This window comes from Prenolepis imparis, unplaced genomic scaffold (assembly GCF_030444845.1).
Source record: "Prenolepis imparis isolate NDT839.2.m4 unplaced genomic scaffold, iyPreImpa1.0 SCAF_3, whole genome shotgun sequence".
NCBI lineage: Eukaryota > Metazoa > Arthropoda > Insecta > Hymenoptera > Formicidae > Prenolepis > Prenolepis imparis.
The window spans coordinates 15788548-15803171 of record NW_028141161.1 but is presented as its reverse complement, the minus strand read 5'-3'; the positions used below and the strand labels follow the sequence as shown (position 1 = coordinate 15803171).

The following is a 14624-nucleotide window of genomic DNA, read 5'->3' as shown; positions in this document are numbered from 1 at the left end:
TAAAATAAATAATTAATAGACTCACCGGTCGATGCATCGCCGTTTCATCATCCATCCCGCGATCCTGGAAGATATCCGCAACATTTGTCACAAATTACGCGAAATACGTGTTTGGAGAAACGTCTCACGACAAACACTCGAATTCGCGAAGCGACAAACACGAATTTTAAATAATCGCGGATGCCCGACCGCGTAATCCAGTGGGTAGATCGAGACGGTCGTTCGTCGCTAGATTCGGCACTTCCGGCTCGTCACACGCGACAGGTACCTGCGACGCTTATCATAAACTGAGAAAAATGATAAGAGAAAAGATGCGAGCGCGTGATCAGAAGGAATGCGGCGGTCAGAATAATCGCTAATCCGTATATAGAAGTAGTTTTATTCTTCGTCTTTTTCTACGAATTTCGTTCTATAATACCGGTAAAATCGTTAATTTTAATCATGCGTCTCTTGATTAGCTTCTGTTAGTTAATTTTTTCGTACGAAACTTCGATTATGCGCAGCACCGATCAAAGTTTAATAAACGTTTTCACATTATATTACGAAGGTTTGAATAGAGTGATGCGTGTAATTAATTGCATCGCCTTCATTTGCGCGCTACCGGATTTACTCCGAAACTCAAAAATGATTGATAAATGATTGAATGATTAAGTCGAAATGATTTACTGTTTGGATAATAGTTTGTAATGAGTTTTCACTAAATGTCGTGCTGATGATTTTCTGTAGTTATAATGATAGTTTTCAAGAAGTTCTATAAGAGTTTTATGCATTAGAATTAAATCTAAAAAGAGTTCCGGTTATTATTTTTTTAAACAATTTTTGACTATTATGTCCAGCACGACATTTAGTACAAATGTATCGTTATGCTGATGATTTTCGGCAAAAACTAATAAAATATATATTTCTTAATAAGGACAGCTTCAATTTTTCTACATGTTTTCAGTCTGTCTTTCGTGAAACGTCAAGAATATTATGAGCTACAGAAAACAATACTACTACTAATAAAAGAAAATAATACAATATACTTTTTAGACAGGACTTGCACGTGCTTTGAATTGTTTACGTGCTTCCTGTCTTTCATCAAACACTACAAAAATAATCAAACATGCAGAACATAATTTTACTAAAACACAATTTTACTAAAAATTATTAAAATATATTTCTTAATCAAGATTGCTTTAATCTATCTACATGTTTTCAGTCTGTCTTTCGTAAAATGTCAAAAACGTTATAAGATGCAGAAAGCAATATATTACTACTAATATAAAAAAAATAATATAATATATTTTTTAGACAGTATTTGCACGTGCTTTTATTTTATCTACGTGCTTCCTGTCTTTCATCAAATACTATAAAAATAATCAAACATGCAGAACACAATTTTACTAAAACACAATTTTACTAAAAATTAATGAAATATATTTCTTAATCAGAACACTTCTAAAGCATAGAACTCTAATAGAACTGTCAAAAACAATAGTTAGAACTGCCGAAAATCATCAACACGACACATTTTCACTAAGTATTGTGCTGGATGTAATTGTAGAAAATTGTTTAAAAAATAGTTTAATGGCCGGAACTCTTTTTAAAATTAATTCTATAATGCATAGAGCTCTTATAGAACTCTTGAAAACTATCATTAGAAAATCATCAGCGCGGCACATTTTCACTGCTGGGCGTTGATATTAAAAATTAATTAAAAAATTAATTAAATATTACTAATTGGTGGAATAGGGATCCGAAATTGCACATATGTACTGAACATGAATAGAATTATTGAGACCTCTTGTAAAAAATGATAATATTCAACGTGTTTTAGTTTTATAGGGGAGGGTATCGGTATTACTTTCGCGAAGTCAGTACATTTTTTCAATTTTGAATTTTTAATATAAAGAATGCTCGGAAATTTAATATAAAAAATTTTTAACATAAAGAATCGGGTGTCTGACCGCGTAATCCAATAGGTAGATCGAGAAGTTCGTCGAAGGTACCCGCGAAACTTTTCTCAGATTGCACTCGCGACTCGACATCTGCAATGTTAAAAGATATTCGAGATATAAGACTATGCGAAACATACAACACATGTTTGCATGTACGCAAAGAAAATTTTCTTTTAGAATTTATACCTAAAAAATTATGATAATTATGGGACAATATGGTATGGTATGGTATGTTTATTTAAACTCGATATTTATTTTTTGATATAAATCTGCTGATTATAGCGTTAATTTGATAAATAAATTTTAAGAATTATAAATTCAATAAGTATTAGATTTCATTTTTCTATATGGTACACTAGTAAAAAATATTTACTTTATAAAGTTCGATAGAACTAAATTTTAATTTATTACTATTAATAAATAAATAATAAATACTTACTGTTATACAAAATTCCTGTGCCGACGTCCGATGGCTTTACCACACCTCCTCATCCTCTCGATTTGTCAATGTCTTCAGCTACGTTGATCTGTACATATAAATGAAATAAAAATTATAAATACAATAATGATTATATTATTAGATTTTTGGATATAATTATTTTCATACGTTAAATAGATAGTACTCACACTTGTAGAGGATTCCTTTTGTGGCGCCCTATGGCTTTCCCAACCTCCTCCTTTTCTTTCAATTTGACGATGCCTTCAGCAATGTTGATCTGTAACATATATGTGAAATAAAGATTAAAAATACAATAATAATTACATTTTTAGATTTTATTCTTTTCATACGTTAAATAGATAGTACTCACTCTTGTAGAGGATTCCTCTTGCGGCGCCCTATGGCTTTACCACCACCTCCTTTTCCTTCAATTTGACGATGTCGTCAGCAACGTTGATCTGTAACATATAAGTGAAATAAAGATTAAAAATACAATAATGATTATATTATTAGATTTTTGGATATAATTCTTTTCATACGTTAAATAGATAATACTCACTCTTGTAGAGGATTCCTCTTGCGGCGCCCTATGGCTTTACCACCACCTCCTTTTCCTTCAATTTGACGATGTCGTCAGCAACGTTGATCTGTAACATATAAGTGAAATAAAGATTAAAAATACAATAATGATTATATTATTAGATTTTTGGATATAATTCTTTTCATACGTTAAATAGATAATACTCACTCTTGTAGAGGATTCCTCTTGCGCGCCCTATGGCTTTACCACCACCTCCTTTTCCTTCAATTTGACGATGTCGTCAGCAACGTTGATCTGTAACATATAAGTGAAATAAAGATTAAAAATACAATAATGATTATATTATTAGATTTTTGGATATAATTCTTTTCATACGTTAAATAGATAATACTCACTCTTGTAGAGGATTCCTCTTGCGACGCCCTATGGCTTTACCACCACCTCCTTTTCCTTCAATTTGACGATGTCGTCAGCAACGTTGATCTGTAACATATAAATGAAATAAAGATTAAAAATACAATAATAATTACATTTTTAGATTTTATTCTTTTCATACGTTAAATAGATAGTACTCACTCTTGTAGAGGATTCCTCTTGCGGCGCCCTATGGCTTTACCACCACCTCCTTTTCCTTCAATTTGACGAAATCTTCAGCTACGCTGATCTGTAACATATAAATGAAATAAAAATTAAAAATACAATAATAATTATATTATTAGATTTTTGGATATAATTCTTTTCATACGTTAAATAGATAATACTCACTCTTGTAGAGGATTCCTCTGGCGACGCCCTATGGCTTTACCACCACCTCCTTTTCCTTCAATTTGACGATGTCGTCAGCAACGTTGATCTGTAACATATAAGTGAAATAAAGATTAAAAATACAATAATAATTACATTTTTAGATTTTATTCTTTTCATACGTTAAATAGATAGTACTCACTCTTGTAGAGGATTCCTCTTGCGGCGCCCTATGGCTTTACCACCACCTCCTTTTCCTTCAATTTGACGATATCTTCAGCTACGCTGATCTGTAACATATAAATGAAATAAAAATTAAAAATACAATAATGATTATATTATTAGATTTTTGGATATAATTCTTTTCATACGTTAAATAGATAATACTCACTCTTGTAGAGGATTCCTCTTGCGACGCCCTATGGCTTTACCACCACCTCCTTTTCCTTCAATTTGACGATATCTTCAGCTACGCTGATCTGTAACATATAAATGAAATAAAAATTAAAAATACAATAATGATTATATTATTAGATTTTTGGATATAATTCTTTTCATACGTTAAATAAATAATACTCACTCTTGTAGAGGATTCCTCTTGCGGCGCCCTATGGCTTTACCACCACCTCCTTTTCCTTCAATTTGACGATGTCGTCAGCAACGTTGATCTGTAACATATAAGTGAAATAAAGATTAAAAATACAATAATAATTACATTTTTAGATTTTATTCTTTTCATACGTTAAGTAGATAGTACTCACTCTTGTAGAGGATTCCTCTTGCGGCGCCCTATGGCTTTACCACCACCTCCTTTTCCTTCAATTTGACGATATCTTCAGCTACGCTGATCTGTAACATATAAATGAAATAAAAATTAAAAATACAATAAAGATTATATTATTAGATTTTTAGATTTTATTCTTTTCATACGTTAAATAGATAGTACTCACTCTTGTAGAGGATTCCTCTGGCGACGCCCTATGGCTTTACCACCACCTCCTTTTCCTTCAATTTGACGATGTCGTCAGCAACGTTGATCTGTAACATATAAGTGAAATAAAGATTAAAAATACAATAATAATTACATTTTTAGATTTTATTCTTTTCATACGTTAAGTAGATAGTACTCACTCTTGTAGAGGATTCCTCTTGCGGCGCCCTATGGCTTTACCACCACCTCCTTTTCCTTCAATTTGACGATATCTTCAGCTACGCTGATCTGTAACATATAAATGAAATAAAAATTAAAAATACAATAATGATTATATTATTAGATTTTTGGATATAATTCTTTTCATACGTTAAATAGATAATACTCACTCTTGTAGAGGATTCCTCTTGCGACGCCCTATGGCTTTACCACCACCTCCTTTTCCTTCAATTTGACGATGTCGTCAGCAACGTTGATCTGTAACATATAAGTGAAATAAAGATTAAAAATACAATAATGATTATATTATTAGATTTTTGGATATAATTCTTTTCATACGTTAAATAGATAATACTCACTCTTGTAGAGGATTCCTCTTGCGCGCCCTATGGCTTTACCACCACCTCCTTTTCCTTCAATTTGACGATGTCGTCAGCAACGTTGATCTGTAACATATAAGTGAAATAAAGATTAAAAATACAATAATGATTATATTATTAGATTTTTGGATATAATTCTTTTCATACGTTAAATAGATAATACTCACTCTTGTAGAGGATTCCTCTTGCGACGCCCTATGGCTTTACCACCACCTCCTTTTCCTTCAATTTGACGATGTCGTCAGCAACGTTGATCTGTAACATATAAGTGAAATAAAGATTAAAAATACAATAATGATTATATTATTAGATTTTTGGATATAATTCTTTTCATACGTTAAATAGATAATACTCACTCTTGTAGAGGATTCCTCTTGCGGCGCCCTATGGCTCTACCACCACCTCCTTTTCCTTCAATTTGACGAAATCTTCAGCTACGCTGATCTGTAACATATAAATGAAATAAAAATTAAAAATACAATAATGATTATATTATTAGATTTTTGGATATAATTCTTTTCATACGTTAAATAGATAATACTCACTCTTGTAGAGGATTCCTCTGGCGACGCCCTATGGCTTTACCACCACCTCCTTTTCCTTCAATTTGACGATGTCGTCAGCAACGTTGATCTGTAACATATAAGTGAAATAAAGATTAAAAATACAATAATAATTACATTTTTAGATTTTATTCTTTTCATACGTTAAGTAGATAGTACTCACTCTTGTAGAGGATTCCTCTTGCGGCGCCCTATGGCTTTACCACCACCTCCTTTTCCTTCAATTTGACGATATCTTCAGCTACGCTGATCTGTAACATATAAATGAAATAAAAATTAAAAATACAATAAAGATTATATTATTAGATTTTTAGATTTTATTCTTTTCATACGTTAAATAGATAGTACTCACTCTTGTAGAAGATTCCTCTTGCGGCGCCCTATGGCTTTACCACCACCTCCTTTTCCTTCAATTTTACGATATCTTCAGCTACGCTGATCTGTAACATATAAATGAAATAAAAATTAAAAATACAATAATGATTATATTATTAGATTTTTGGATATAATTCTTTTCATACGTTAAATAGATAATACTCACTCTTGTAGAGGATTCCTCTTGCGACGCCCTATGGCTTTACCACCACCTCCTTTTCCTTCAATTTGACGATGTCGTCAGCAACGTTGATCTGTAACATATAAGTGAAATAAAGATTAAAAATACAATAATAATTACATTTTTAGATTTTATTCTTTTCATACGTTAAGTAGATAGTACTCACTCTTGTAGAGGATTCCTCTTGCGGCGCCCTATGGCTTTACCACCACCTCCTTTTCCTTCAATTTGACGATATCTTCAGCTACGCTGATCTGTAACATATAAATGAAATAAAAATTAAAAATACAATAATGATTATATTATTAGATTTTTGGATATAATTCTTTTCATACGTTAAATAGATAATACTCACTCTTGTAGAGGATTCCTCTGGCGACGCCCTATGGCTTTACCACCACCTCCTTTTCCTTCAATTTGGCGATGTCGTCAGCAACGTTGATCTGTAACATATAAGTGAAATAAAGATTAAAAATACAATAATAATTACATTTTTAGATTTTATTCTTTTCATACGTTAAGTAGATAGTACTCACTCTTGTAGAGGATTCCTCTTGCGGCGCCCTATGGCTTTACCACCACCTCCTTTTCCTTCAATTTGACGATATCTTCAGCTACGCTGATCTGTAACATATAAATGGATTAAAAATTAAAAATACAATAATGATTATATTATTAGATTTTTGGATATAATTCTTTTCATACGTTAAATAGATAATACTCACTCTTGTAGAGGATTCCTCTGGCGACGCCCTATGGCTTTACCACCACCTCCTTTTCCTTCAATTTGACGATGTCGTCAGCAACGTTGATCTGTAACATATAAGTGAAATAAAGATTAAAAATACTATAATAATTACATTTTTAGATTTTATTCTTTTCATATGTTAAATAGATAGTACTCACTCTTGTAGAGGATTCCTTTTGCGGCGCCCTATGGCTTTACCACCACCTCCTTTTCCTTCAATTTGACGATATCTTCAGCTACGCTGATCTGTAACATATAAATGAAATAAAAATTAAAAATACAATAATGATTATATTATTAGATTTTTGGATATAATTCTTTTCATACGTTAAATAGATAATACTCACTCTTGTAGAGGATTCCTCTTGCGACGCCCTATGGCTTTACCACCACCTCCTTTTCCTTCAATTTGACGATATCTTCAGCTACGCTGATCTGTAACATATAAATGAAATAAAAATTAAAAATACAATAATGATTATATTATTAGATTTTTGGATATAATTCTTTTCATACGTTAAATAAATAATACTCACTCTTGTAGAGGATTCCTCTTGCGGCGCCCTATGGCTTTACCACCACCTCCTTTTCCTTCAATTTGACGATGTCGTCAGCAACGTTGATCTGTAACATATAAGTGAAATAAAGATTAAAAATACAATAATAATTACATTTTTAGATTTTATTCTTTTCATACGTTAAATAGATAGTACTCACTCTTGTAGAAGATTCCTCTTGCGGCGCCCTATGGCTTTACCACCACCTCCTTTTCCTTCAATTTGACGATATCTTCAGCTACGCTGATCTGTAACATATAAATGAAATAAAAATTAAAAATACAATAATGATTATATTATTAGATTTTTGGATATAATTCTTTTCATACGTTAAATAGATAATACTCACTATTGTAGAGGATTCCTCTTGCGACGCCCTATGGCTTTACCACCACCTCCTTTTCCTTCAATTTGACGATGTCGTCAGCAACGTTGATCTGTAACATATAAGTGAAATAAAGATTAAAAATACAATAATAATTACATTTTTAGATTTTATTCTTTTCATACGTTAAATAGATAGTACTCACTCTTGTAGAGGATTCCTCTTGCGGCGCCCTATGGCTTTACCACCACCTCCTTTTCCTTCAATTTGACGATGTCGTCAGCAACGTTGATCTGTAACATATAAGTGAAATAAACATTAAAAATACAATAATAATTACATTTTTAGATTTTATTCTTTTCATACGTTAAATAGATAGTACTCACTCTTGTAGAAGATTCCTCTTGCGGCGCCCTATGGCTTTACCACCACCTCCTTTTCCTTCAATTTGACGATATCTTCAGCTACGCTGATCTGTAACATATAAATGAAATAAAAATTAAAAATACAATAATGATTATATTATTAGATTTTTGGATATAATTCTTTTCATACGTTAAATAGATAATACTCACTCTTGTAGAGGATTCCTCTTGCGGCGCCCTATGGCTTTACCACCACCTCCTTTTCCTTCAATTTGACGATATCTTCAGCTACGCTGATCTGTAACATATAAATGAAATAAAAATTAGAAATACAATAATGAATATATTATTAGATTTTTGGATATAATTCTTTTCATACGTTAAATAGATAATACTCACTCTTGTAGAGGATTCCTCTGGCGACGCCCTATGGCTTTACCACCACCTCCTTTTCCTTCAATTTGACGATGTCGTCAGCAATGTTGATCTGTAACATATAAGTGAAATAAAGATTAAAAATACAATAATAATTACATTTTTAGATTTTATTCTTTTCATACGTTAAGTAGATAGTACTCACTCTTGTAGAGGATTCCTCTTGCGGCGCCCTATGGCTTTACCACCACCTCCTTTTCCTTCAATTTGATGATATCTTCAGCTACGCTGATCTGTAACATATAAATGAAATAAAAATTAGAAATACAATAATGAATATATTATTAGATTTTTGGATATAATTCTTTTCATACGTTAAATAGATAATACTCACTCTTGTAGAGGATTCCTCTGGCGACGCCCTATGGCTTTACCACCACCTCCTTTTCCTTCAATTTGACGATGTCGTCAGCAATGTTGATCTGTAACATATAAGTGAAATAAAGATTAAAAATACAATAATAATTACATTTTTAGATTTTATTCTTTTCATACGTTAAATAGATAGTACTCACTCTTGTAGAGGATTCCTCTTGCGGCGCCCTATGGCTTTACCACCACCTCCTTTTCCTTCAATTTGACGATATCTTCAGCTACGCTGATCTGTAACATATAAATGGATTAAAAATTAAAAATACAATAATGATTATATTATTAGATTTTTGGATATAATTCTTTTCATACGTTAAATAGATAATACTCACTCTTGTAGAGGATTCCTCTGGCGACGCCCTATGGCTTTACCACCACCTCCTTTTCCTTCAATTTGACGATGTCGTCAGCAATGTTGATCTGTAACATATAAGTGAAATAAAGATTAAAAATACAATAATAATTACATTTTTAGATTTTATTCTTTTCATACGTTAAATAGATAGTACTCACTCTTGTAGAGGATTCCTCTTGCGGCGCCCTATGGCTTTACCACCACCTCCTTTTCCTTCAATTTGACGATATCTTCAGCTACGCTGATCTGTAACATATAAATGAAATAAAAATTAGAAATACAATAATGAATATATTATTAGATTTTTGGATATAATTCTTTTCATACGTTAAATAGATAATACTCACTCTTGTAGAGGATTCCTCTGGCGACGCCCTATGGCTTTACCACCACCTCCTTTTCCTTCAATTTGACGATGTCGTCAGCAATGTTGATCTGTAACATATAAGTGAAATAAAGATTAAAAATACAATAATAATTACATTTTTAGATTTTATTCTTTTCATACGTTAAATAGATAGTACTCACTCTTGTAGAGGATTCCTCTTGCGGCGCCCTATGGCTTTACCACCACCTCCTTTTCCTTCAATTTGACGATGTCGTCAGCAATGTTGATCTGTAACATATAAGTGAAATAAAGATTAAAAATACAATAATTACATTTTTAGATTTTATTCTTTTCATACGTTAAATAGATAGTACTCACTCTTGTAGAAGATTCCTCTTGCGGCGCCCTATGGCTTTACCACCACCTCCTTTTCCTTCAATTTGACGATATCTTCAGCTACGCTGATCTGTAACATATAAATGGATTAAATATTAAAAATACAATAATGATTATATTATTAGATTTTTGGATATAATTCTTTTCATACGTTAAATAGATAATACTCACTCTTGTAGAGGATTCCTCTTGCGACGCCCTATGGCTTTACCACCACCTCCTTTTCCTTCAATTTGACGATGTCGTCAGCAACGTTGATCTGTAACATATAAGTGAAATAAAGATTAAAAATACAATAATGATTATATTATTAGATTTTTGCATATAATTCTTTTCATACGTTAAATAGATAATACTCACTCTTGTAGAGGATTCCTCTGGCGACGCCCTATGGCTCTACCACCACCTCCTTTTCCTTCAATTTGACGATGTCGTCAGCAACGTTGATCTGTAACATATAAGTGAAATAAAGATTAAAAATACAATAATAATTACATTTTTAGATTTTATTCTTTTCATACGTTAAATAGATAGTACTCACTCTTGTAGAGGATTCCTCTTGCGGCGCCCTATGGCTTTACCACCACCTCCTTTTCCTTCAATTTGACGATATCTTCAGCTACGCTGATCTGTAACATATAAATGAAATAAAAATTAAAAATACAATAATGATTATATTATTAGATTTTTGGATATAATTCATTTCATACGTTAAATAGATAGTACTCACTCTTGTAGAAGATTCCTCTTGCGGCGCCCTATGGCTTTACCACCACCTCCTTTTCCTTCAATTTGACGATATCTTCAGCTACGCTGATCTGTAACATATAAATGGATTAAATATTAAAAATACAATAATGATTATATTATTAGATTTTTGGATATAATTCTTTTCATACGTTAAATAGATAATACTCACTCTTGTAGAGGATTCCTCTTGCGACGCCCTATGGCTTTACCACCACCTCCTTTTCCTTCAATTTGACGATGTCGTCAGCAACGTTGATCTGTAACATATAAGTGAAATAAAGATTAAAAATACAATAATGATTATATTATTAGATTTTTGCATATAATTCTTTTCATACGTTAAATAGATAGTACTCACTCTTGTAGAAGATTCCTCTTGCGGCGCCCTATGGCTTTACCACCACCTCCTTTTCCTTCAATTTGACGATGTCGTCAGCAATGTTGATCTGTAACATATAAGTGAAATAAAGATTAAAAATACAATAATAATTACATTTTTAGATTTTATTCTTTTCATACGTTAAATAGATAGTACTCACTCTTGTAGAAGATTCCTCTTGCGGCGCCCTATGGCTTTACCACCACCTCCTTTTCCTTCAATTTGACGATATCTTCAGCTACGCTGATCTGTAACATATAAATGAAATAAAAATTAAAAATACAATAATGATTATATTATTAGATTTTTGGATATAATTCTTTTCATACGTTAAATAGATAATACTCACTCTTGTAGAGGATTCCTCTTGCGACGCCCTATGGCTTTACCACCACCTCCTTTTCCTTCAATTTGACGATGTCGTCAGCAACGTTGATCTGTAACATATAAGTGAAATAAAGATTAAAAATACAATAATAATTACATTTTTAGATTTTATTCTTTTCATACGTTAAGTAGATAGTACTCACTCTTGTAGAGGATTCCTCTTGCGGCGCCCTATGGCTTTACCACCACCTCCTTTTCCTTCAATTTGACGATATCTTCAGCTACGCTGATCTGTAACATATAAATGAAATAAAAATTAAAAATACAATAATGATTATATTATTAGATTTTTGGATATAATTCTTTTCATACGTTAAATAGATAATACTCACTCTTGTAGAGGATTCCTCTGGCGACGCCCTATGGCTTTACCACCACCTCCTTTTCCTTCAATTTGACGATGTCGTCAGCAACGTTGATCTGTAACATATAAGTGAAATAAAGATTAAAAATACAATAATAATTACATTTTTAGATTTTATTCTTTTCATACGTTAAGTAGATAGTACTCACTCTTGTAGAGGATTCCTCTTGCGGCGCCCTATGGCTTTACCACCACCTCCTTTTCCTTCAATTTGACGATATCTTCAGCTACGCTGATCTGTAACATATAAATGGATTAAAAATTAAAAATACAATAATGATTATATTATTAGATTTTTGGATATAATTCTTTTCATACGTTAAATAGATAATACTCACTCTTGTAGAGGATTCCTCTGGCGACGCCCTATGGCTTTACCACCACCTCCTTTTCCTTCAATTTGACGATGTCGTCAGCAACGTTGATCTGTAACATATAAGTGAAATAAAGATTAAAAATACAATAATAATTACATTTTTAGATTTTATTCTTTTCATACGTTAAGTAGATAATACTCACTCTTGTAGAGGATTCCTCTGGCGACGCCCTATGGCTTTACCACCACCTCCTTTTCCTTCAATTTGACGATGTCGTCAGAAACGTTGATCTGTAACATATAAGTGAAATAAAGATTAAAAATATAATAATAATTACATTTTTAGATTTTATTCTTTTCATACGTTAAATAGATAGTACTCACTCTTGTAGAAGATTCCTCTTGCGGCGCCCTATGGCTTTACCACCACCTCCTTTTCCTTCAATTTGACGATATCTTCAGCTACGCTGATCTGTAACATATAAATGAAATAAAAATTAAAAATACAATAATGATTATATTATTAGATTTTTGGATATAATTCTTTTCATACGTTAAATAGATAATACTCACTCTTGTAGAGGATTCCTCTGGCGACGCCCTATGGCTTTACCACCACCTCCTTTTCCTTCAATTTGACGATGTCGTCAGAAACGTTGATCTGTAACATATAAGTGAAATAAAGATTAAAAATATAATAATAATTACATTTTTAGATTTTATTCTTTTCATACGTTAAATAGATAGTACTCACTCTTGTAGAAGATTCCTCTTGCGGCGCCCTATGGCTTTACCACCACCTCCTTTTCCTTCAATTTGACGATATCTTCAGCTACGCTGATCTGTAACATATAAATGAAATAAAAATTAAAAATACAATAATGATTATATTATTAGATTTTTGGATATAATTCTTTTCATACGTTAAATAGATAATACTCACTCTTGTAGAGGATTCCTCTGGCGACGCCCTATGGCTTTACCACCACCTCCTTTTCCTTCAATTTGACGATGTCGTCAGCAACGTTGATCTGTAACATATAAGTGAAATAAAGATTAAAAATACAATAATAATTACATTTTTAGATTTTATTCTTTTCATACGTTAAATAGATAGTACTCACTCTTGTAGAAGATTCCTCTTGCGGCGCCCTATGGCTTTACCACCACCTCCTTTTCCTTCAATTTGACGATATCTTCAGCTACGCTGATCTGTAACATATAAATGGATTAAATATTAAAAATACAATAATGATTATATTATTAGATTTTTGGATATAATTCTTTTCATACGTTAAATAGATAATACTCACTCTTGTAGAGGATTCCTCTTGCGACGCCCTATGGCTTTACCACCACCTCCTTTTCCTTCAATTTGACGATGTCGTCAGCAACGTTGATCTGTAACATATAAGTGAAATAAAGATTAAAAATACAATAATGATTATATTAATAGATTTTTGCATATAATTCTTTTCATACGTTAAATAGATAATACTCACTCTTGTAGAGGATTCCTCTGGCGACGCCCTATGGCTCTACCACCACCTCCTTTTCCTTCAATTTGACGATGTCGTCAGCAACGTTGATCTGTAACATATAAGTGAAATAAAGATTAAAAATACAATAATAATTACATTTTTAGATTTTATTCTTTTCATACGTTAAATAGATAGTACTCACTCTTGTAGAGGATTCCTCTTGCGGCGCCCTATGGCTTTACCACCACCTCCTTTTCCTTCAATTTGACGATATCTTCAGCTACGCTGATCTGTAACATATAAATGAAATAAAAATTAAAAATACAATAATGATTATATTATTAGATTTTTGGATATAATTCATTTCATACGTTAAATAGATAATACTCACTCTTGTAGAGGATTCCTCTGGCGACGCCCTATTGCTTTACCACCACCTCCTTTTCCTTCAATTTGACGATGTCGTCAGCAACGTTGATCTGTAACATATAAGTGAAATAAAGATTAAAAATACAATAATAATTACATTTTTAGATTTTATTCTTTTCATACGTTAAATAGATAGTACTCACTCTTGTAGAGGATTCCTCTTGCGGCGCCCTATGGCTTTACCACCACCTCCTTTTCCTTCAATTTGACGATATCTTCAGCTACGCTGATCTGTAACATATAAATGGATTAAATATTAAAAATACAATAATGATTATATTATTAAATTTTTGGATATAATTCTTTTCATACGTTAAATAGATA

General features: G+C 32.0%; 1 protein-coding gene and 1 long non-coding RNA gene across 2 annotated transcripts in view; both read right to left on the bottom strand.

Annotated features, from left to right (window-relative positions):
* LOC145934030 (uncharacterized) overlaps positions 1 to 7286 on the bottom strand; it is a 172496-nt gene extending 165210 nt beyond the window's left edge. Inside the window, exon 1 of the mRNA XM_083034220.1 lies at positions 7220 to 7286. The gene's annotated coding sequence lies outside the window, so the exon portion shown is untranslated. The remainder of the gene's footprint in view (positions 1 to 7219) is intronic.
* On the bottom strand, positions 1745 to 2650 carry LOC145934507 (uncharacterized). Its single transcript, XR_014425048.1, has 3 exons — positions 2568 to 2650; positions 2380 to 2467; positions 1745 to 2030 (listed from the first exon to the last, which is right to left on the bottom strand). It is a non-coding gene; the product is annotated as an uncharacterized LOC145934507 (long non-coding RNA).
* Positions 7287 to 14624: the final 7338 nt, after the last annotated feature.